Raw genomic sequence first — 23,195 nt, 5'->3', positions numbered from 1 at the left:
CTGCCCTAGGGTTCAAGGGGTTAATTGTTTACAAAGAAGGAAACTGACATTAAACAACTATTTCTGTCAATATGGCTGCTTCATGGGTTGCATTTGTAATCCTACAACAGCCATGTTGAGGACCAACACAGGTGTACTGATTGGCATTGAACATTAGTTCCATGCTTATCAGACAAATTGAAACACCTGTGTTGGTCATCAACATGGCCATTTAGGACCACAAATGCAACCCATGAATAGAATGATGATAAAGCACACCCTCTCATTTGTTTCCTGTTCTTCCCACAGGTCTACGCATCTTGGGGATTGGACGTACGTATTGATGCACCTTCACACACTCTACTTAACTAAAAGGTTGCACTGCCGTGAACCTGCAGGACAAGTTACATTGTAGCATGTGGTGCTGCCTTATTGTGAAACTGTGTGTGGTGAACCAAAGTTTAGATTGATTTAATAATAAGGGGCCTTTAGACTTGTAATAAAATGTTTTCAATATCCAGACTATTTAGAAGTGTGCATGTGGATTTCCATGACACTATGTTGTCTTTAAATCAGCAGAACATCATGACGAAAAAGGATCGTAACAGGAAAGCTTGTGTAAGTTGTTCTATGATAAATAAAGATTCTAATACAGTTGGTCTTAGGTTTTTATTGATCTGACGCCGGTGAAATCTTGTCACTGTAGACACTAAAGGAATTACTGGAATTGCCAATCCTGGTCATACAGTACAACCGAACAGGAACAACAGAGCCCAGGTGATCCAGAGGATGAACGTGGTGGCCAGAGCCGTGAGGGAATCCTCAGAGGAACTCCAGCTGCAGTGGGGAAAAGGTTCAGCACAAACACAGAGTGAGTTACTGACTGAATGGTTTGTTACCTAGTAGTATTCAAGTTACAGTACAGCTGCATTTGAGTTTTGTAGTATATTGTTTTAAAACATTGAGAAGTCACCACATTTGTATCACTTATATGTTGACATGACATGCTCTGCTGACTGCTAATAATGCAACATATAATACAGGTTAGGTATAATACAGGTTAAATGTTTTTTAAATCTTTGAAAAACATTGCTTATAATGACATGCCCAAAACAGGGACGCTACGATATAGATATAGATCTACAAGCTCACAACACTCTATTTTCACTATTTATGAAATTGTATTATGTTATTAAAATTACAAACATTTAAATTGATTAGTGTGAGTAACAATTCACACCACAGGGCTTGTTACAGAAACCATGTCACACATTCTGAATGGCTGCTATGCCTATAAAGGACATTACATAGCACGCCACAACAGAATAGTTGATCTCATAACAAAGGACATATCTATACATTTTGTGATAATGTACAAACATTCCTGTGTCAAACCCTCCATGTTTCACCTCTGTACTGAAAATCCTGAAATCTTTGCACATCTCTCTGCTAATATGCTACACCAGATGTTGTTGTTGTCAATGAAGGAGACAAATCAGTTTCCATTCTTGAAGTGGGCTGTACCTTTGATTCTAGTTTAGAGGAAGCCTTTATGACTAAAGTCCACAAGCAGGGTTTTTGGGTTTTAAAAACCCAAGGGCCCCCCCTAGTGGCGAAAATAAAATTTGTTTTTAATAGGCCTAAATAAAAAAATGTGCCCATATCTACATAAATTCATACTAGGATATTATATATATTTTGTAATTTCCAATATATTAGGGGTCCCAGGGCCTTCTAATCTGTGGATTAATCATTGTAGTTTGCGCTTAAATCGCGCAAAGACAACAGACCCGGGCCCCCTTGATCAGGGCCCCCTTGATCTGAAAACCCATGGGGAATAAGGTCTAATTTCGCCACTGCTAAAGTCATTAAATACCAGCCGCTCCTACGAACCATCACAGAGCTAGGCTATAGGTGCAATCTATTTGTGTTCATCTTTGGCAGCCTTGGACACGTACATAGGTTGGTTGTAAGAGGCTTCAAACAACTTGGGATGCCAAAAAAAGCAGCTAAACAGCTTGCAACATTCTGTGCAATCTCTTCTACTATCGGTAGTCGCCAAATATGGCGAAGGCAGGTGTTACTTGTACCCTTGAATGGTTTGTGGGTATTGGATATTCGTCCAAGATATGATGACTGTACATTACTTAAAGCACCTTGTAATATTTGTGTCCTTGTATTGTATATCTTATGTGGACATAAATAAATTATTGAAATGTGTGTAGTGTTGATTTTGACAGTATTAGTTTAGTTTTATTTGACGAATATGACAATATATTAAGTCTTAGTTACAGTCATTATGATTATTTTCTGTTCGTCAGTTAAAAAAGGTGAACATTTTGTAAAGATCTGGAACTTATTTGTATCCGTATGGAAGAATAAATCCAATTATCCAATCTGTATGGTAGAGTATGTTACAGTACATGTACAGTCTACACTACCTACTCAACCTACTGGTTGACAAGTAGCCCGTCTGAAGCTCTTCAGTTCAGTATCTCTCCTACTAAAGGGCAGATTCCCTATGAGCGGCTAAGGTTTGGTTACCCACACGGCAGACCTGGGTTCAAATCCTGTGTTCTAGTTGAGACCTCTGTCTGGAGAAGACATGAAACTTACTGATTGTAGCTTTAAGTAACCCACAGCTTTTCTTCCAGGACCTTGTTGACAGAGTTTTTCCCAGTGGCAACGCTGTGTGGATTGGTTTGACTGACACAGAAGAGGAAGGATCCTATAAATGGGTTGATGGAAAACCTCTAACCTCACCAACGTAAGACTTTACCTTCATTAATAATAGGCTAATAATAATCATAATTATAATCATAATAACTAGTAAGACGCCTCAGGGCGACAAGCGACCTCACATCAGGGATGTGGACATCAGGGATCTCCATATATGTCCCATAAAAGGGATTTGTTCCCCTGGCATCACAGGGAACTCCATATCTCCATATATGGGCATAAAAGGGATTTGTTCCCCCTGGCATCAAAGGGATCTCTCTAACAGGGCATCATTGATATTGATGACATCATGGAACTCCATATGGGCACAGAAGGGATTCTGTGAGTGTGACATCACAGTGAAGCCAGAGCGTGATGTCAGAGCGGCAAACCCATTCTGTCATGGTTCCCCTGACATCACAGTGACATCAGAGCATGACATCAGAGCGACAAACCCATAGAACCACAGTGTCAGGCGTGACAGACAGACAGACAGACAGACAGACAGACAGACAGACAGACAGACAGACAGAGATACATACGGACAAGCTGTGACCGTTCACATACTACTCTGCGACCTACGGTAGCAATTATCATTTGAGGTCAGGATTAAAGGAGTCGTTCAGACCAAAACACATATAGGGTTAAATCTGTCTTTTATCATACCCCTTCATACCTGCTTTAGTCGATTTTTTTCATAGCTGCCCCTGTTGCTAGATTTCGGATACCCCTGCTGCTAGATTTCGCGGGCCCTCTCATAACTAACAGAGTAGATAGTCCTTAGGCTAGTGCGGTTATTTCTTTAGCTTCAAAGTTAGTATTTTTTTATTGGATTGTGTTTACACAACGTCCTGAGACCAACCAAACCGCTGTTTTGACCTCACAGGCACCCTTACTTGTCAAACAGACGAGAAGATCCTCTGCTCCTCCCCTCCCTTTCTAGGCTCTCCTCTCCCTGCTCTGGTGCAGAGCAGAAGCCGTTTGACAAGTAAGGGTGCCTGTGAGGTCAAACCAGCGGTTTGGTTGGTCTCAGAACATTGTGTAAACACAATCCAATAAAAAATACTAACTTTGAAGCCAAATAAATAACCGCACTAGCCTAAGGACTATCTACTCTGTTAGTTATGAGAGGGCCCGCGAAATCTAGCAGGGGCATCCGAAATCTAGCAACAGGGGCAGCTATGAAAAAAATCGACTAAAGCAGGTATGAAGGGGTATGATAAAAGGCAGATTTAATCCTGTGTGTTTTGGTCTGAATGACTCCTTTAACACCGGAGACAGATTTTCACAAGAGGTTAAAAAACGAAACATTTAGAGATAAAATAAATCATTGTAAATACATTGTAATGAATGGCATGTACTTAGTTTCTACAGGTTCTGGAGGCCTGGTGGCGGAGGGGGAGACGAGGACTGTGTTTACTATTTTAACGATGGAGTGTCTGAGAGAGGATGGCGGGACTATAAATGTTCTAACCCTTTCTTGTGGATGTGTGAAAGAGTTGTCCTCATGCCATGGTCACACTGTATCACCTCTGTACTGAAACATGATATCATTGTTAAATAAACACTGAGGTCAAATAAATATTTGACTGTGTTCAATCAATCATTATTGTAACATTATTAGTATACTTATTGTTATTACCAGTAAGACTCCCTAATCGGGAGATAAGCGACCGTAGGTCACTTATCTCCACAAATAGGGCAAAAATGTGTTTTGCCAAAATCTTCCTGATCCATGTTGATGACATGAGTGTAGACATACTGTGTAGTGATTTTCGTGATTTTAGGGCAAAATCTGTAGGAGCAGTGTCCAAAAATGTGTTTTTAAAAATCGGCCTGGAGATGGCGCTATATGGGAGAGATTCATGTTGATGGGATGAGTGTAGACATACTGTGTACCGATTTGCGTGATTTTAGGGCAAAAATTGTAGGAGCAGTGTCCAAAAATGTGTTTTGCAAGAATCGGCCTCATGGTGGCGCTAGAAGAGGGCCATGTGAGAAATGAGGGGTGGGGTCTCCGCGCCGGCAAGGCGGACGAATAGGTACCGGCCCCGGCTGTCCCGGTCGCTCCTAGCCGGAGTTACGGCATTTTATGTGAGCTGCAGTGTAGGGGGTCCTCCACTGGGGGCGCCACCACTTTTGCATCCGTTCTGGAGCACCAGGAGTCGGTGGTCCCCGGGAATTCCCCGTGAGCAGCCCCGTTGGGGTGGTCATTTGGTCAGTTTAGCACATTTGGTCATTTTTTACATCTGGGGGTCCCCCAGGGACCTGGGGGTCCCTGGAGCTCCGGGGGTCCTTGGAGGTTGTAGTTTGGCAGGTAAGGAGTGTGTGTGCAAAATTTGGCATGGATCGGGGCAACGGTTGCGGAGATATGAGCAGGGCAAGAGTGTGACGTGTGAGGTGTGACAGACAGACAGACTGACTGACTGACGGACTTACACTTTGTGCAGGGTTTGATAGTAAATGCGACCTACGGTCGCAATTACAATTATTATTACCCTTATTATACTTATTATTTTTATTATTATTATTATTATTTTATGTACATCAGTGTTTCTCTAAATGGGGTCCGGGGACGCACAGGGGTCCTTGGAGGGGGTCCTTGGAAAAATTGGTTAATACGGCATCAATCATTTTCACCTCTTATTTTGGATGTTCACTATTTAAAAATGGCAGCCAAAGAGATTTTCATGAATATGCATTTTAGACACTTTATATAAATACATTAATGTGGGGTCCTTGACATGAAAAGGTTTGAGAGGGTAGGTAATAAAGCTCCTTTGAATTGAAATTGAATTAAGTGGACAGAAATGTTGCCATCATATTATAATGAGCATTAGTATAAGGACCTATGAAGATAATGTTGAAAATGCTCCTTCGAGGAAAAATAGCAGATCCACAAGCTGTCACATCACAACATGTTGTAAGATTGTAGGTTTGCTAAGATCTGGGCCTATAATGACAAATGCCAAAATAGGGAGGCCAGTTTTTCAAACTGGCCTGAGATAGACGCCGGAATAATATAGGCAGTATGTTTGAATAATAATACAAATGACTACACAGTATCACAGAAGTGTGTTAGAATGATTAGATACAACTTTAAACCAAACTTAAAACATAACATCTTTGTTTTCTATGCATCCTTGTTCACTGGCATTTATTTGCCTCCTGTTTTCAGAAGCTGCCATCTCTTCGTAATCTCTGTACAATGCTGCCCCCTGCTGTCTGCATGGATCATTGCCCTACATACACAACACTGTAACAGTCTGCTCTGCTGGGATCCAGTGTTAATTTTGACAGCACATTTGGATGTAGTTTAACCATGGTTACTATCAAATTACATTGTTTTGAGTAGGCTTGAGTGTTGAGTATTTTTACTTTTATTTTGACTTAAATGTAGGCCTATACAGTATGGATGAACAATTTAAGCCCTATTTCAATGATAGGGCCGGGGAAAAAAGTAGATCTATAAGATTCTATACGGTCCTCAGAGTTACTACAGGGGGTACTCCAAATCTTTGTGTGATAGAAACCTTTTTTTCCTCCTTTTTTATATTAAACACTTTAGCCAAACATAGCAGATCTACAAGATAGAAGATTGTATAGATCGGCTATTTTCGGCAAAGAGGTTTGGTGTGGTTAGGAAAAACAGACTAAGTACAGATAGCCGGGGATCCAGTCCCTCAAAATGGGAGAGGACCTGTGATGTTCTGCCGCACTTTTTATTTCTGTTTTATCTATTAGTTTGGTCATTAAGGTCCACAGAATGAGAGGCCTGCTCTGCCGGAAACATCGCGAAAAAAAGTTATGGCCATTTGTACATTCACTGTCCCATTGACTCCACTACACAGGAAAGGAAATATATTATAAAAAAGAAGAATTCTGCTTTAAGTAGCATGTGAGGGGTCAAACTGGAGGGTTTTCATGATTCTGAATCCATTGCAAGCATTTGTTTTGCACAAAAAACATTCCTTGGGCTAGAAAACGGACCAAAAAAAAGTGTGAAAAGTGATGAGTCATCACTTTTCACAGTCATCACAGTAATGAGTCATCACTTTTCACACTTTTGTTGGTCCGTTTTCTAGCCAAAGGAATGTTTTTTGTGCAAAACAAATGCTTGCAATGGATTCAGAATCATGAAAACCCTCCAGTTTGACCCCTCACATGCTACTTAAAGCAGAATTTTTCTTTTGTTTGAATATATTTCCTTTCCTGTGTAGTGGAGTCAATGGGACAGTGATTATACAAATGGCCATAACTTTTTTTCGCGATGTTTCCAGCAGAGCAGGCCTCTCATTCTGTGGACCTTAATGACCAAACTAATAGATAAAACTGAAATAAAAAGTGCGGCAGAACATCACAGGTTCAACCCTATTCCTTGAGCTTTTGGGCATGTGGATCCCCGACTAAGAGTGAAAGGTCATGTTTATTAAGTATCAAGTGGTTAAATATCTGAAAACATACATTGACATGAATCCAAAATACACTGATGATTGTGCTACTGTCAAGCAATGAAACTATATGGAATCTATGAAAAGGTTGTGGGGGTCCCTGCTTCATCTCTCTCTCTCAACTAAGGGGTCCTTGGCCTGAAAACGTTGAAGATCCCTGCTCTAAATTAACTCAGACATTTTCAGCATTCTTTCCATCTATCCATCTGTTACCAAGTGGGATTGCAGAGAGGCTTAAAAGTCAGTGAAAACCCTTTAAAAATGTCATTAATTGGACATGAGGCAGGCTTGCAGGTGAAAATACATGTAGAAATTAACTAGAACTCAAACATACAGCAACTCAAACACCAGAACTAAACTTTGAACAGATAGACCAAGCGTCTGTCAAATTCTCCCCATGGTAGGCCACACTGAACTGAGCTCTGCAGCTTTATATAGACTCAGCACTCCACCCTCTGACTCAAATTAACCAACCCGGTGTATTTAGCAATCTACCCCAGGTGCTCCCCATGTAGCAATCAACACTTCAACAGTAATCTATTACTTGTACTCTATTATTCATCACCACAGTTAGGCTTCAAAGCAAAATAGACAGCTATAGGCTTCTAGCAGCATCCGTACAGCATCTGATAAACAGATAAACAAAACATTAGTTTCCGGTCACAGCAGAATGTGCACCTTCTGTGGGACTGAGAATCTACATGTTAAGTATAGGCAAACAAATATACATCCATCCATGACACTTACACACCTTCACCACTAGGGGCGAAAGACAACAGTGTATGCTGCTCCTTTGTTGAACTTGCACGCCACGCATTACCCGGAAGTAATTGCGTGTGTTGTTGTATGTTGTTCATGTTTGCTTAGCTCTGGTCCAGAGCGTAAATAGCGAGGTTTTGATTAATAGATTTTAGACTTAATTAGAAGCTTTTGGTCTGCTAAAGTTTGCTCAGAGCAGCTCGTAGAGGTATATAATGGTTCTTCTAGCAACACTAACGTTTCCCGTTTGGAGTTAGCAGCAACATTGAGGCTTCTGGCTGCCTTCAAAATAAGATAATCGTAACGAATATATTCTTTCTTTAAGACACAAGCAGAGCTGCCAACCCTCACGCAATGAGCGTGAGACTCACGCAAATGACCCTCTTCTCACGCTCTCACGCCACACATCGTATTTCTCACGCCGTCATATGTATCACCAGCCGTCACAAAGTGGAAAACTGCGTCAACTCAGTGTCACTGAGACATCCACTTCGGCCGCGATTTGAGCAACAAAAAAGGGCTTAAAATACTGTATCTGATTCTGAAGTAATGATTAAGTGTAACCTATTTAAAAAAATCAAACCTCGGTTCGAAGTGAAGCGGTGAATCTTAGTATAGAATTGTCTGGAGAGCCGGTATGTCAGCCGGTATAATAGGTTTTAAAAAAATATATAAAAAGTCCTGCTTGCTGGTCTCTTAGTTTGTCAACTGCATCCCTCTATAATTATTTCAGTTTCTGTTATCTTTGTGGCCTACTAAATTTTTCAACTTCTGCTAGATTTTCAATGTATTTACTCTTGTCTGCCTTAATGCTCCTTTTTACCATTCTGTTAGCATCTGTATATTATTGTGCCTTTGCTTTTGCTCTTATGCGGCTATTTGTCATTGCTGCAATAGGTGAGACCTATTGCATGTACTAGACAGATAAAACCTGAAGGCCAAATTATCATGTGAAGCTTGACCAATCCTCAAAGTATCCATTCATCTGACCGGGAGGGACGCCGGTCACGCCGCACACATATTCTGGACGTACAGGACAGATAAAGCCTATTCATTCTGAATTAAAATGACCATATATGGACATGGGACACACATTTTGCTTTTTGAAAAAGCCTATTCATTCTGGACTGATATTTTGCACGTACGGGACAGGAAAAACCTGTTCATTCTGGCCTGGAGTGACCATATATGGACATGAGGTGACATACATTGTGTTTTTGAAAAAACCTGTTCATTCTGGACTGAGATCACCATATATGGTAATTAAACGGACATTCTGTTTTTGAAAAAGCCTGTTCATTCTGGACTAAAATGACCATATATGGGCGTGATACACACAAAGCCACTCTTCAAAAATACACTCATGATGTCGGACTGTCATTATACTAGTGTACTACTTCTACATGCTTTATACCAGTGTACTTCTGAGTTCTAAGTGTATATAGGCCTACTTCAGAAGTCATCTATGCCAGTGGTTCTCAACCTTTTCAGCCCGCGTCCCCCAAAATTATCATATTTGAATTAATTGGGGACCCTCCACCCTGCACAAGCACTTGGAATTATAGGAGTTGTCATTGATTGATTGATTGATTAATTGAAGAGTTTATTAGCAGTTTGTAATAGAAAAAAGTACAGATTCATGACAGCACAAATCACTGGTACAAGGTCAACTAAAAGGAGATCCTAGAAAGCCTTACGGCTTATTTATACAGGAACTGCTCTTTATGTAGGCCTATCTCATATATAGGTCTATAACATTGAAAAACAGACGGATAGAACTTTAATTACAATTACATTTAGTTTTACTCTATTGTAAAAATGTCACAATTTCTGCCTCTAATATTTGACAGTTTGGCCAATGCTTGACCAGAGGTAATAAAAGGTCTTTAAGGTCCTTAAACTGTCACTTTAGAAATGTGCAGATGCCCTGTATACACTACACTTATATTGTATTTTGGTCTGTTTACTGTTGAGTGATCGTTAACATTTAGCTAACATCTGGGGACCCCCAAAAATAATTTTGGGGGGTCCCGACCCACAGGTTGAGAACCACTGATCTATGTCAGGGAATTTAGCAGCGCTCTCTCATGCCTTTTTTTCCTCCTTTTTTTGTATTCATTTATTTTAATCCAGGGCACACATTAAACACTAAAACATCCATGATGTCATTCAACCCTCCCCGAACCTCTGAATGACATATTGTAGTTAGACTGAGCCGAACTGAAATAAATTCGGCTCTTAAAGTGGAGTATGAATCGGCCATAAAGGCTGAACAATTATAGCCTATTTACATTCTGAAGGCAAGACTAGATAATCCAATGTGGACGTGAATTTAAAAGTAAACAGCATTTGTTTGGCAAGAAGTTAAGACTATTCAAAAGGAGGTAGGGTCTACCAGAGAGAGAGGCCTATTTTGAATACAAATTAGTCGTTTTTCAATGGCTTCAAAATGAAAAACTCTTATTCTGAAGTGATCGTCCACCGGTACACTTAGTGTTGCTTGCTCAGTGTTGCTAACGGAACACAGCTGTGATCCTCAACGCTGGAACAGCGCGCTTTGCTGCTTTACACATTATAGCATTTTACAGCAGGAACAAAATAGCTTTACGCACTGATGGGCAAGCTATACTTGGGAAATGTAGTTAGCTAAGCTAAGTCACTGACGATTAATATAGCTTTAACTACAGTGAAGCCATCCCCAGAGAAATGTAGCAGGCTACACTACAAGCTACACGGCAAAAGTAGCTAGCTAGCTACATCGACACTACTTTTTCTTTTTATCTGTTTTTTTTTCTTCTTCTTTTTCCCCTCATCAAATTCATGATCAAGAACAACTCTCCACCAAACAAATAGGTTGGCAAAAAAGGGGGCCATACGGTCCTGAATGTTCCCTCACTATTGGGGACAATATTGCAATTTGCTGGTCTTCAGTGGTCAATTTATTCATTTTTTCCCGACCGTGATGAGAAAGCTTCTTGGAAAATGTAGTACTGTAAGCTATTTACTCTTGATTAAATATACTATTATAGCTTAACTACACTATAAGGTATCCATCCATCCATCTTCAACCGCTTATCCGGAATCGGGTTGCAGGGGTAATTATCTGGAATCGGGTTGCAGGGGTAACAGTTCCAACTGAGATTTCCAGAATAGAGAAATGTAGAAAATTACCGTTTTGCTACTTAGGTAGTCAAGCTATGTAGCTAAGCTACTTGTAGCTAGCTACTGCCCATCACTGGTTTTACGCATTATAATATGAGTATTGGAATAGAGTGCTTGGTGAAAATGTGTCCTAAAGGAGTTAAAATGAGTCAAATGGAGTGTGTACGGCTGTTGATAAATGACCACATGACGTCGGTGGGAGAGGAGATATCGTGTGTTTTGGACAAACAGCAGAGTGGCGCTGATGTTTGTAGCGTGAAGCTTAATGTCAGAGTGTTTGTGTTGGAGCGCCTCAGTGCGGCTGCAGAGTTCATGTGCAACCTCTTCCAGAGAGAGATAAAGACACTAGAAACTCTGCTGGAGAAACAAAACAAACTGCTGGACGCGATGCTAAAGCCACACATCAATCTACACAGAGCAGGTTGGTTCATTTTAGCTCATTAATTATTCAATTAAATGACCATAAAATAACAGTAGGCTAACAACACACTCTCCCAGCCTTAATTAGCACCATAATAATGTGTAATGATAATCTGTTATCCGTGTTAACTTCTGACTTTGTCACTTGTAGCAAGTACACACACACACCGCAGGGCTGTTGTTTCTGAGAGTATATTTTGACACTTGCTTTGACAGGTAACATGGCATTGGTTTGACCTCCGTTTGGTTAGACCACCTAAACCTAACCTTAACCCTAACCTCAGTAAAACTAACGTTTGTGAATGCTACCCTGGTGAATGCTAAACTGGTGAATGTTAACCTGGTCGGACCAACGGGAGGTCGAACCAATGCTCAGTCCCCGCTTTGGCAATGTAAACGTATGTTTTCTCATGCCAAATTGCCAATAAAGCTCCTTTGAATTGAATCGAATTGAATTGCGCAGTGAACATGTAATGTTTATGCTACTGAAGTAACAATGTTCAAATGAGAAAAACACATACAGTTGCATAGCGTTAAGTAGACCTCCTAGAGCTAGTTCAACACGATTAGCTACAAGTAGCTAAACTACTAGCTAACTCTGCTTTGTGGTTACTGATTCTGCCTCTTGTGTCCCGCTCCTGTCTGTGCGTAAAGAGGTTTCCCCTCAACATGAAGAGGAGAGGAGTTCCAGTCTGGTCCAGGAGGAACCACAACCTCCACAACAACAGCAGAGAAGCTCCACTCTGGTCCAGACAGAAGCACAACCTCGACAGCAGCAGCAGAGGAGCTCCAGTCTGGTCCAGACAGAAGCACAACCTCCACAGATTAAACAGGAACAGGAAGAGGAGGCTGATGTGTCAACATGGACATTACGGCCTAGGAAGACCAGGGTCAGGAAGACCAGGCGTGACCCTATCTCAGGTAAAAAGATAAATACGTAATATAAATAACTGTATAGATAACTAATCCAACCTCACCATCAGCCCATAGAGGCTGTTAAGCCAGATGAGTGTAGGTTCATAAACAAAGTCAAGTTTACATTTCAAGGTGCTTATACACATTCCTATGCTTACGTAAATAACAGGTACCTAAAGGACAGTTTAATGGGACGTAGAAATTGCGAAATTTCACCGTTTGGAATCTTTCATGGATATGAATGGAAATCAAGATAATGGTGTTGACTATGGTCAGAAATAAATGACCTTAGATGCTGTTGTGCTTCACATTCACAACGTTACTTATGTGTATCCTTTTCCTCGCTCCAGCCCATAAACCCGCCCACTCGCTGAGCGGACTGGTTCTCTTGGTCTGGTGTTGTCATATGACGCTAAAATTTCTCTGGTTTAGGCAGAACCCAAACCAATGAGAGTCGGAGCCTCGGAGGAGGGGGTGGGTCTAACTTTTGAAAATCAACAGAAACAGGGTGGGAGCTCAGCCAAAGCTCTTAATTGTCTTAAGGGTTTTGCACACCTCGTTAGCATCAAAGACAACGACCTGATTGATGCCTGTCATAGAGGGGAGGGGGGAATGTTTTTGTGTACACACAAGTCACAACCCCTCCCACCATATCTCTTTTGATTGGGAATTTCAAATTTCAAATCCCCTCCCCTTTGAAATTGTCAATGGGACAATGCCAGACTCAAGCTCAGCGCATAGTCTGAAATCAGGCTAGTGAATCCTAGTTCTTAAAAAAAAAAATAAAAAAAAAAAAATATATATATATATATACCGGTATATATATATATATATATATATTCACCACCAGTTGTCAATTCACTTTGATTGTGTGATTAGCCCACTTTGACACCTGTTGCTGCTGTGTGTGTGTGTGTAATCAACACTAGAGGGTGATGCAAGGCTGATGTTGTTCTGTTATGAATGTGACTCACTAAACAAACCCTTACCAAACTGGGGACTGCCCATAAGTCCTACATCTCATTAGGCCTACATCTCATTAGTCCTAATTTAGTTAGGGTTAGGTTTAGGTTTAGTATTTTTCACCAGGTTAAAATCACCAGATTCTTACTAATGGGATGTAGGAACAATGAATTTTCGGACCAATGCCATGGCACCTACAAAACTAGCTTATCCGTTCGTGCTAGTTTTTTTTAATGTTGTTATATATAATATATATATATATATATATATATATATATAGATGAAAATGCTCTGAGAGCCATTCAAAAATGAGAGAGGCTCTCTATTTAGGAGTGGTAATTTAGCCTCAAACCTTTTGAAAAACGTTTTTGGGACATAAACAACATGACATAACTACTTTTTAAATGCATGGTGTATCACCTTTAAAGGTGGCAGCTCTGTGAGGTCACCCAATGGTTGTATTCCATTCATTAGCCTTCCTTTATTGCAACAGTTTACCACATTGTTGTATTTCTCCTTGTAGGTATGGAGTTTTTTTTGTCGTTGGTCATGTTTTCAAACTCACTTTGGTTGTATGTAATCTGTGTCTTGGTATAGTGGGCAGGTGGTTAGAAAGTAGGGGTGTAATGATGTAGTACAGTAGCTGAATCAAAATATTGATTTTAATTTGCAATGATCTACAATATCTATATGCAAAAGCATATATCATACCGTTTTGGCTTTGTATCGTATCGGTATCATTTAGAATACAGATAATCGTTATCGAATCATTTTGCTGTGCAAATAATTGATTGTGTATTTTGTGCCTTGTATTAAGCAATTTTAAGAAGGAAAATTAAAAAGAGGAGTTTAATTACTTTTCCATTCCATATAGCTACTCTTGGTCTATTGATAAATTATGTAATCTCTGTGTTCATGTCAAGGTGTGGGTTTGTTCATATGTGTTGAAATATAATGTCCATGTATTTGCTAGAGAATCACAGTGTTTACTTATTTATATCCATAATAATAGACATTTCCCTTAAAAACATGCACTATTGACATGTTCACAGATTTAATTTCTTTGCTAAATAGTTACTATATCGATTTTAAATCATTGAATCGAATTGTATCGTATCGCCATGAATGCACCAATATCGTCCATGTATTGTATCGTCAACCATGTATCGTGATGCGTATTGTATCATTGTTAAAATGTATCGTTACACCCTTTCCACCACCTTTTGTGTGCATAGCCTGTCTTCCCTTGGGAACTGGGTCTGTCTATGGCGGCCTTTCTCTATTGAAAGGCTTTGATCGCTGAGTCTGTATACCTTGTCAAGGGTTTCCTAAGTTTTGCGTCCTTCACCGCGCTCGGGTATTCTCACAATGTACTGTTTATTCTCTTTTTAGTGCTAGATAGCATTCCATGCAAGAAGCACTGATAAACCATTTGAAAATAGAATAACCACTGCTTTACTTTGATTCCATCTCTCCTAGACTTCCTCATTGTGCGTAAAGAGGAGTTTCCCCCCGAGCAGCAGGAGAGGAGCCCCAGTCTGGTCCAGGATGAACCAGAGCCTCCACAGTTCACAGTGAACAGTGAAGACGATGAGAACCAGCCTGTAGCCGGTACCTCAACTGAACACATGACGACACTTGCCGATGTAGAGGACTCTGGAACCTCACAACCAACCGATGACAACCAGCTGCTCTCCTATCTCTGTTCTGATTCCGACGCCGAAGTGTCAGACGCAGACAGCGATGACGAGGATTGGGCTGAGACCTGGGAAGGTGTGTGGGCTTTAAACGAACCGGACTCACATGATGAGACGCAAAATGAGGAAGGACAAAGCCCGTCTTTGAGCAGCAAGACATCGAAACGAACTCTCTCCACGAGCAGCGACACAGGGAAGAAGAAAATGTTTAATTGTGAGGTTTGTGACAAAGGCTTTAGTACACAGAGTGTGCTGAAGCTACATATGAGGTCTCATACAGGGGAAAAGCCCTTTACTTGTCCAATTTGTGGCAAAGGATTTGGTTTCGGTGGCAATGTAATAAGACACATGCGTACTCACTCAGGGGAAAAACCCTTCAAATGTACATTTTGTGAAAAAGGCTATACCGATAAACGTAATCTACAAAAACATGTGCAAATTCATACTGGTGAAAAGGACACAGATGTGAAAGTTCATAGTGGTGAAAAGCGCTTTATTTGTGCAGTTTGTGGCAAAGGATGTGATACAAGATCACACCTGGCATCACACACGATGACCCACACAGGGGAAAAGCCCTTTATTTGTATGGTTTGTGGCAGAGGATTTAGTCAGAAGAACAAAATGAATTCACACATGAGAATTCACACAGGAGAAAGACCATTTGCTTGTACAGTTTGTGAACATACGTTTAAACGGAAAGATTATCTGCGTAAACACATGCGGACTCATACAGGGGAGAAACGCTACATTTGTACAATCTGTGGAAAAGCCTGTAGTGAAAAAAGCAATCTGAACAGCCACATGCGGATTCATACCGGGACAAGGGCCCACACTTGTATTGTTTGTGGTAAAGCTTGTAGTCAAAGTGGTGAGCTAAAAACCCACATGAGGACGCATACAGGGGAAAGGCCTTTTATTTGTACATTCTGTGGTAAAGGATGCATTACCAAAGGTAATCTAAAAATACACTTGAGGACTCATACAGGGGAAAAACCCTTTAGTTGTGCAGTTTGTGGTAAAGGCTGCAGTCAAAGCAGCGAGCTCAAAACACACATGATGACGCATACAGGGGAAAAACCCTTCTCTTGTACAGTTTGTGGCAAAGGCTGTGTTAGCAAGGGGAATCTGAAAATACACATGAGAACCCACACAGGAGAAAAGCCTTTCACTTGTACGGTTTGTGGTAAAGGCTGCAGCCAACAGCATGAGCTAAAAACACACCTTAGGACTCATTCAGGGGCGGAAGACCCTTTAGTTGCAGTTTGTGGTGAAATGTCTTGATCAAAATGCACATCTGAAGGATTTGTGTAGAAATGGAGAAACTTATCATTGAACAGTTTTCTTTTCTTAGTTAGACACAGTGTTGTACCCGAAGGTGTTCAATGAACGGTCATTTATGAACACGTTCATATTTGAACGTTCTTTGTCTTCGTTTGATGAACGTTATTGTCGAACGCGATAATTCTGACCTCCGTGAACGGTGCTCGTCGGCCTGTTCGTGTGGCGGTCCGTGGTCGCCTGTCCTCTCGTCTTTCATTTCATTCACATTAGAGGTCTTCACAGGCCTAATTTTACCTACCCAAACCCAAATGGACCCGGGGAAAATGCAGCCTGACCCAAATGGACCCGCCTGTTATTAGAAATACGAGAAACGTTACCCGAACAGCACCGAGACATGTTGGAGCCGATCCGAACGGAACGGGCTATTATTTGAAAAATTTGATCTGATACCCGGGCCGAGATGTAGGTACCGGTGCCGAGATCCGAAATGACCGAATGTCAACGTTACTAATGTTGAAGTGTTAATCGGTAAAATATATATTTTTTTACTTTCTCCTCTGCGCTGTAATTTTATTTTTACATTTACTTCTTTTGTTTTCTTGTACAGTATATGTCGTGACATTTTATGATCGTGTTTCTGTTGCTTCTGTGTAAAGCATGTAGTCTAGATGGACAGGGGAGTCTGCACACATAGGGTGGATTTCTTCTTCACCAATTGTATTTTCTTAATCCTTGCAGGGTATATTTTAAGATTCTGCCAGGTACCTAGCTGAAATATGTTCTCATGGGGTTCATTTTTAATGATTTCTTGCACTTACCTATTCACTTACTCTACAGGGGAAAAAAAGACCCCCCAAAAAGATCTTCTTTAAGTAGGGCTGAAAACGGCCCTACAAAACTATGGTTTTGTGATGAAAATTGATGAGTCATCACTTTTCACAGTTTTGTGGGGTCCATTTTTAGCCTTAGGAATGTTTTTTGTGCAAAACAAATGACTGCAATGGATTCAGAATCATGATGGTCTTTTTTTCCTGTATAGTAAGTGAATGGGTAGGTGCAAGAAATCCTTAAAAATGAACTCCATGAGAACATATTTCAGCTTGGTACCTGGCAGAATCTTAAAATATACCCTTCAAGGGGTATACAACCCCCGGTCCATCTAGACCAGGGGTCTTCAACGTTTTCAGGCCAAGGACCCCTTACTTGAGAGAGAGATGAAGCAGGGACCACCCACAACCTTCTCTCATAGATTCCATATAGTTTCATCGTTTGACAGCACAATCATCAGTGTATTTTGGATTCATGTTAGTTTTCAGATATTTAACCACTTGAACCGTCAATACTTAAAAAACGTACCTTTCCGTCTGTACTTAGTCTGCTCTTTTTCCCCCTACACCAAAGCTCTTTGCCGAAAATAGCCGATCTACAAGCTCACAACGCCTCGCATCACAGGGCGTTGTGAGCTTGTAGATCGGCTATTTTTGGCTAAAGTTCTCCGAATATGGACGCTAGGGTTTAAGTAGGAGAAAAAAAAAAGTTTCAATCACACAAAGATTTGGAGGACCCCCTCTAATAACTCTAAGGACCCCCTAGGGGTCCCGGACCCCCTGTTGAAGACCCCTGATCTAGACTACTGTAGAATTGCCTCGTTGTTGAAATGTTCTACAGTATACAAATAAAACTGCCATGCTTCATTCCACTAATGCATGTTCCTTACAAGTGAGGCACCATTTAAAAACAGCATAAACGTTATTACCAAGATTTTTTTTTTTAATGTTTACAATGTAGGGTGCATTCGGAAATGTGCACTCAACGCACTGGGGTGTCATGTTGTTGTTTGTTTATTCGGTGCATTTGGTGCGTTGTCATTCGGAAATCCAGTGTGCGCACCGGGTGTGCTCAGTGCGTGCACTGAACGACTCTACTCGTTTGGCGGTGTGGTGTGTCAGTGCGGTGTTTTGACTGGTTGGTTTTCATGGCGGTGTCTCGCGCTTCTCAGCTGTGAACAGTGGCGTAGAGATGATAACAAAATGCACCATTTGCTGCTTTATTGGTACTTTGGGCTTTATTGTTACACACGCATCAACGTGTAAACTAACAGCAGGTAGGCCAATGTTATGAATATGAACGTTTCTGTCTGAAAAAGCGCACAGCTGCCTCTTAACTGGTCGTTCGTAAATAAGCCACACTGAATAAACTGTACAGCGTCACCGCCCACTGCACTCACTACACTGAGCACACACCCGGTGCGCATTTCCGAACGCACCCCTTATATCGTTTTAATAATTCCGTGTCATCTTGAAAATGCCATTAAAGCTGTACTATGTAACTTTACTCTTCTACCCAGGAACTTAACCCGGTTTTCCTGCGAGTGCTGACATTATGTAACGTAATTTTAATAAATGTGTGTCATCTCGACAAGAGTGTCTGACTTTGATTGATTGATTGAAGACTTTATTAGAGGTTTGCATAGGAAAATGTACAGTTTCATGACAGTACAGTTCACTGGTACAAGGTCAACTAAAAGGAGATCCTAGTAAGCTTTTCGGCCTATGTATCTCATATAACATTGAATGACAGACGGATAGAACGCAGTACTATGCAGTAGAAAAAAAGTGTAAAATTTACAATAGAAGGGTCAGGGGAGGGTAAGGCTAGGCTAGGTCTATCTTTACCAGTTACGAGCGGCTACCGCCTGTAAGTGGTTTTTCAGGGTGATATTAAAGGATGTTAGGGATTTACACTCCTTTAAGGCATTCCACATTTTGGTGGTATAGTAACCCCGTTATTATTTTGGGTTAATAAGAAGAGTCATTATTTGAAATGCTGTTGTTTTGAAATAAGCTAAAAATATATAGGCTACTGTAACAGTTATTTTGTGTGATTTTGATATAATATGACAGTGTTTATGGTTCAAAAGAAATGGCTATACTTACATTTATTAATACTTACCTTTTTTACGTTGAAACTACCTCGGAGAGTGTTCTTTACCTGTGGGTTTATTTTCCATATGTCGAACATATCACGTGACGTTGATCGCAAATAGACGTTAGGGCTCACCCAGAGCGTTCTGACTCCACTTTATAACTCTTGTAGAGAGTAAATGTCCCAATATAAGTGACCTCTACAAGAGTTATGATTTATGGCTAGTGACTTCCATTGAGAATGAATTCAGACAAGGAGAGGGTATATGACTTTACTGTTTGTAGGAAGCCTGTGAGCCTGTTCAGCTGCTGTTTCAGAGGAGAGAGCGAGTATCTTGTAGCCTACATCTACACTGTAAGTGGAGGATATCAAGGACTTCTTCAATGTTATAGACTGTGTAACTAAGTGTGGAACACTTTGGACTGTCTGTGGAACGTGTACTAAAGTAACATCTGAACAGTGAGTAAAACATCCTGGAGCGAGTATGCCACCTTCTGGAAGTACACAGGCCTGCAAAGTGGGTGGGTTTTTGTTTTGTTTTATTTTTATTAGATGCCGTCTTAGGTATAATTAAGTGCACTTTGATATAATTGAGTAACTGAGGTATTTTGGTGAAACTATTGCATTGAAGGTATTTGGCCAATTACATTTGAATGTGATTCATTGATTGATTGTTTGGAAAAGAACTAACGTTATTTGCACTACATAGTGAATTTATGTGTTTTGTTTTGCACCTGAAATCAAGTCAATTGTAATTTTTCATTTTTGTATTTCTCTATTCCCTAAACTCAACTACTATACCCTTTCCCTAACTACGTTTCGGCAGTATTTTGATGGAATCGTGCACTTTATGAAAGAAGCATGACATTTGGCACACAGTTAGAACATGCCATATGGAACATTTTTGGCTATAGGGCCAGCGCAGATTTGTCTTGGGAAACTTGTGGGAGCCAATCAAAGTGGCTCTCATAGACTTTACTATGTACAGGAAAATAATACAAAAAATAAATATGCTTTAAGTAGCATGTAATGGGTCAAACTAGTTGTTTTTCGGGATTCTGAATCCAATGCAAAGATTTGTTTTGCTGGAAAAACATTCCTTGGGCCCATAAAACTATGGTTTAGTGATGAGTCGTCACTTTTCACAGTTTTGTGGCGGCAGTTTCTCGTAAAGGAATGTTTTTTGTGCAAAACAAATGCTTGCATTGGATTCAGAATCCCGAAAAACACCTAGTTTGACCCCTTACATGCTACTTAAAGCATATTTATTTTTTGTATTATTTTACTGTATAGTAAAGTCTATGAGAGCCCAACTTTGAGTGGCTCCCACAATTTTCCCAAGACAAATCTGCGATGGCCCTATAGCCAAAAATGTTCCATATGGCATGTTCTAACAGTGTGCCAAATGTCATGCTTCTTTCATAAAGTGCACGATTTTTGCCTGAAACGCTATAACTACAAGGGATATCTAAGGTTTTATTCCATAAAGGGCTCATTGGGGATTAATTATTTTGAAAACTCAAACTATAGCATAATATAACTTGGGAACCCTTCTCCATATATTCATGGGGATTAGATAGCCTGGCGGGCCATCCCTCATACTGCGTTCACTCATTCCTCCTTCCCACAGTATGAGGTCTGGACTTCAGCAGATAGGCATCGAGTATGAGAAGTTGGCCCCGATCATTTTCTGATCGGGGCCAATCAGTGACTGCGTTTCAACTGCTCTCCGCACAACAAGTGAAAAGCTTCCCCTGATTGGTCCATGTGTAGATGGTGACGTAGATGCTTGCTGCAGCATTTTCAAAACAACAATGGCTGCCCTCGATGCAACAAGTGTAACAGTTAACGCTGAAACAATAAAAACAGGAATAATTGAAGTTATATCAGAGTTGGAATCAATTACAACAATTAAAAAGGAACAGGAGTATGCGCTAGCGTAGTTCATCGACCGAAAAGACGCGTTTGTTTGCCGTTCTTCCGACTGGCTGCACTGTGATGACAGATGTTTCGCTACGCTGATTGGTTAGAAGAGTCTGTCAAGGCAAGTACTCCCGCCCACTTTTCAAGCTGCCTATAGCCCAAAGTCCTTGTGGGAAGGAACGAGTGAGTGAATGCACAGCAGGGGTCTCAGAGGCAATTGCCCGTTGGGCAAGTACAGGTCATGTTCTACTTGCCCACAGGTCGTGGTTCTGTTTTGAATTTGCAGCCTTTTATATGAGGACTTTCTATAGGCTGTTCCCCTGTAATCTTGGTGATAATCTTCTATAAGGGGTAGAACAAATCCTGACAGTGTTTTTTCATAACTTTGACTTGTCCTCTTCATGAAATGGATGGTCAGTAGTTTTACTTTTACTGTAAAAGTTATGAAATTGATCCATGAATGGAATCACCACATAGGCAAAAAACGCCTATCCTGAAAGATGGAGTTCCAATTCAATCCTTTGTCATTTTCTACCTGCTTGTTGTTTTTAACTCATGCTTGCACAGACGGTGTACAGGTAGCATCCTTACATCCCAGAACAATCAGAATGCAAAAATGTGATTCTGTTTTGAATCAGCAGCCTTTTATGTAAGGACTTTCTATAGGCGGAAATGACATTCCTAAGGAATATTCCCCTATAATCCTGGTGATATCTTCTATAAGGGGTAGTACAAACCCTGACAGTGTTTTTACTTGTCCTCTTCATGAAATGGATGGTCAGTAGTTACTTTTACTGCAAAAGTCATGAAATTGATCCATGAAGCGACTCACCACATACAAAAAAACGCCTACCCTGAAAGATGGAGTTCCTGTCATTTTCTACCTGCTGGTTGTTTTACCTCATACTTGCACAGGTGGTCTACAGTTAGTGTCCCTAGGTACATCCCAAGGCCTAATTCTCTTCACCTCAAAAGCAGCAAAAACATTGTTCTATAAGCAGTCTATGGTAGTCTAGCCTCGGAAACCCAGGCTTATTTTGGCGATCGGAAGAAAAACAAAGCCTGGGCAAGCCCCCCTATAACTGTGCTGGTTCATGACATTTTAATTGTATATATTTTACATCAGTATTGTTCATTTGAACTGGTTTGTTTAGGCTTATCCATTATAATTATAAAATTGCTATGATTTATCACTCGTTTCCCACCGCGGATCACTTCCTCATTTACTCAAAGTGGACAGCAGCAGGAGTCATGTCACCCTCCGCATCATTTCGAGACGCCTGAGGACCCGGTGAGATCTGCCGGGCCGCATAGATTGTCCGTGTTAGGTTAGACTAATGGTAGTCAGACTTAAATGCACTATGTAATGGAGTTGGAACAACTGAAGTTCGGGAGGTGTGGCCAAGCAGAGGACAATCAACTACTCCTTACCAGTCACTGGCAACTCCACCCATGCCACCCTGTGCCAACCACTCACCTATCTCCTACCAAGCCGACAACTCCTCCTTTACCATTCACGGTGGTATAAAAACCCAACTTAGAAAAATGGCGGCGTGCATAGTTTCCAGTAAAGAAGCGAAGCACTCACGTTCGCCTAGTTAGCTGTTTAAGCCAAACTTTGAACATACTCTTTATCGCCCCCAACTAGCATACCTATAACCCAGCATGGCAAATTTGAACCTCCTTCAAATTTACGCCTCCGATGATGAAGACATTTATAACACCAGTCTCCAGCAAAGCAAAAAACCCTCCTCATCTACTCACCAACCTCCAGCCACCGATCCATTCACCGACGAATCCCAGCATGAAGACTCTTCCCAATTCATCCCGGATACTCCACCAGACAAACGCAAAGTTAAGTCCGTAATATCCGTCCCTTCTTCTCAATCCGTTCCTTCTTCTCTGCAGCGTACTCCACGCGAATTCAGAAAACAAACTCCACCCCGGACCCGTCGCAAACTCACTCCTCTTCCTCGCAAATCACCACCAGCTCTGAGATCCA

General features: G+C 40.9%; 1 long non-coding RNA gene across 1 annotated transcript; it reads left to right on the top strand.

Moving 5' to 3' along the window:
- The first annotated feature begins 739 nt into the window (after nt 1-739).
- LOC308306858 lies at nt 740-5,992 on the top strand. The gene is made up of 3 exons (XR_013963180.1): nt 740-850; nt 2,634-2,746; nt 5,876-5,992. It is a non-coding gene; the product is annotated as an uncharacterized lncRNA (long non-coding RNA).
- The last annotated feature ends 17,203 nt before the right edge of the window (nt 5,993-23,195 follow it).

The sequence above is a fragment of the Nannobrachium achirus genome, assembly GCF_963921795.1.
Source record: "Nannobrachium achirus genome assembly, chromosome: 21".
NCBI lineage: Eukaryota > Metazoa > Chordata > Actinopteri > Myctophiformes > Myctophidae > Nannobrachium > Nannobrachium achirus.
Note: the sequence above shows the minus strand (reverse complement) of the source record. Positions and strands in the feature narration are given on the sequence as shown.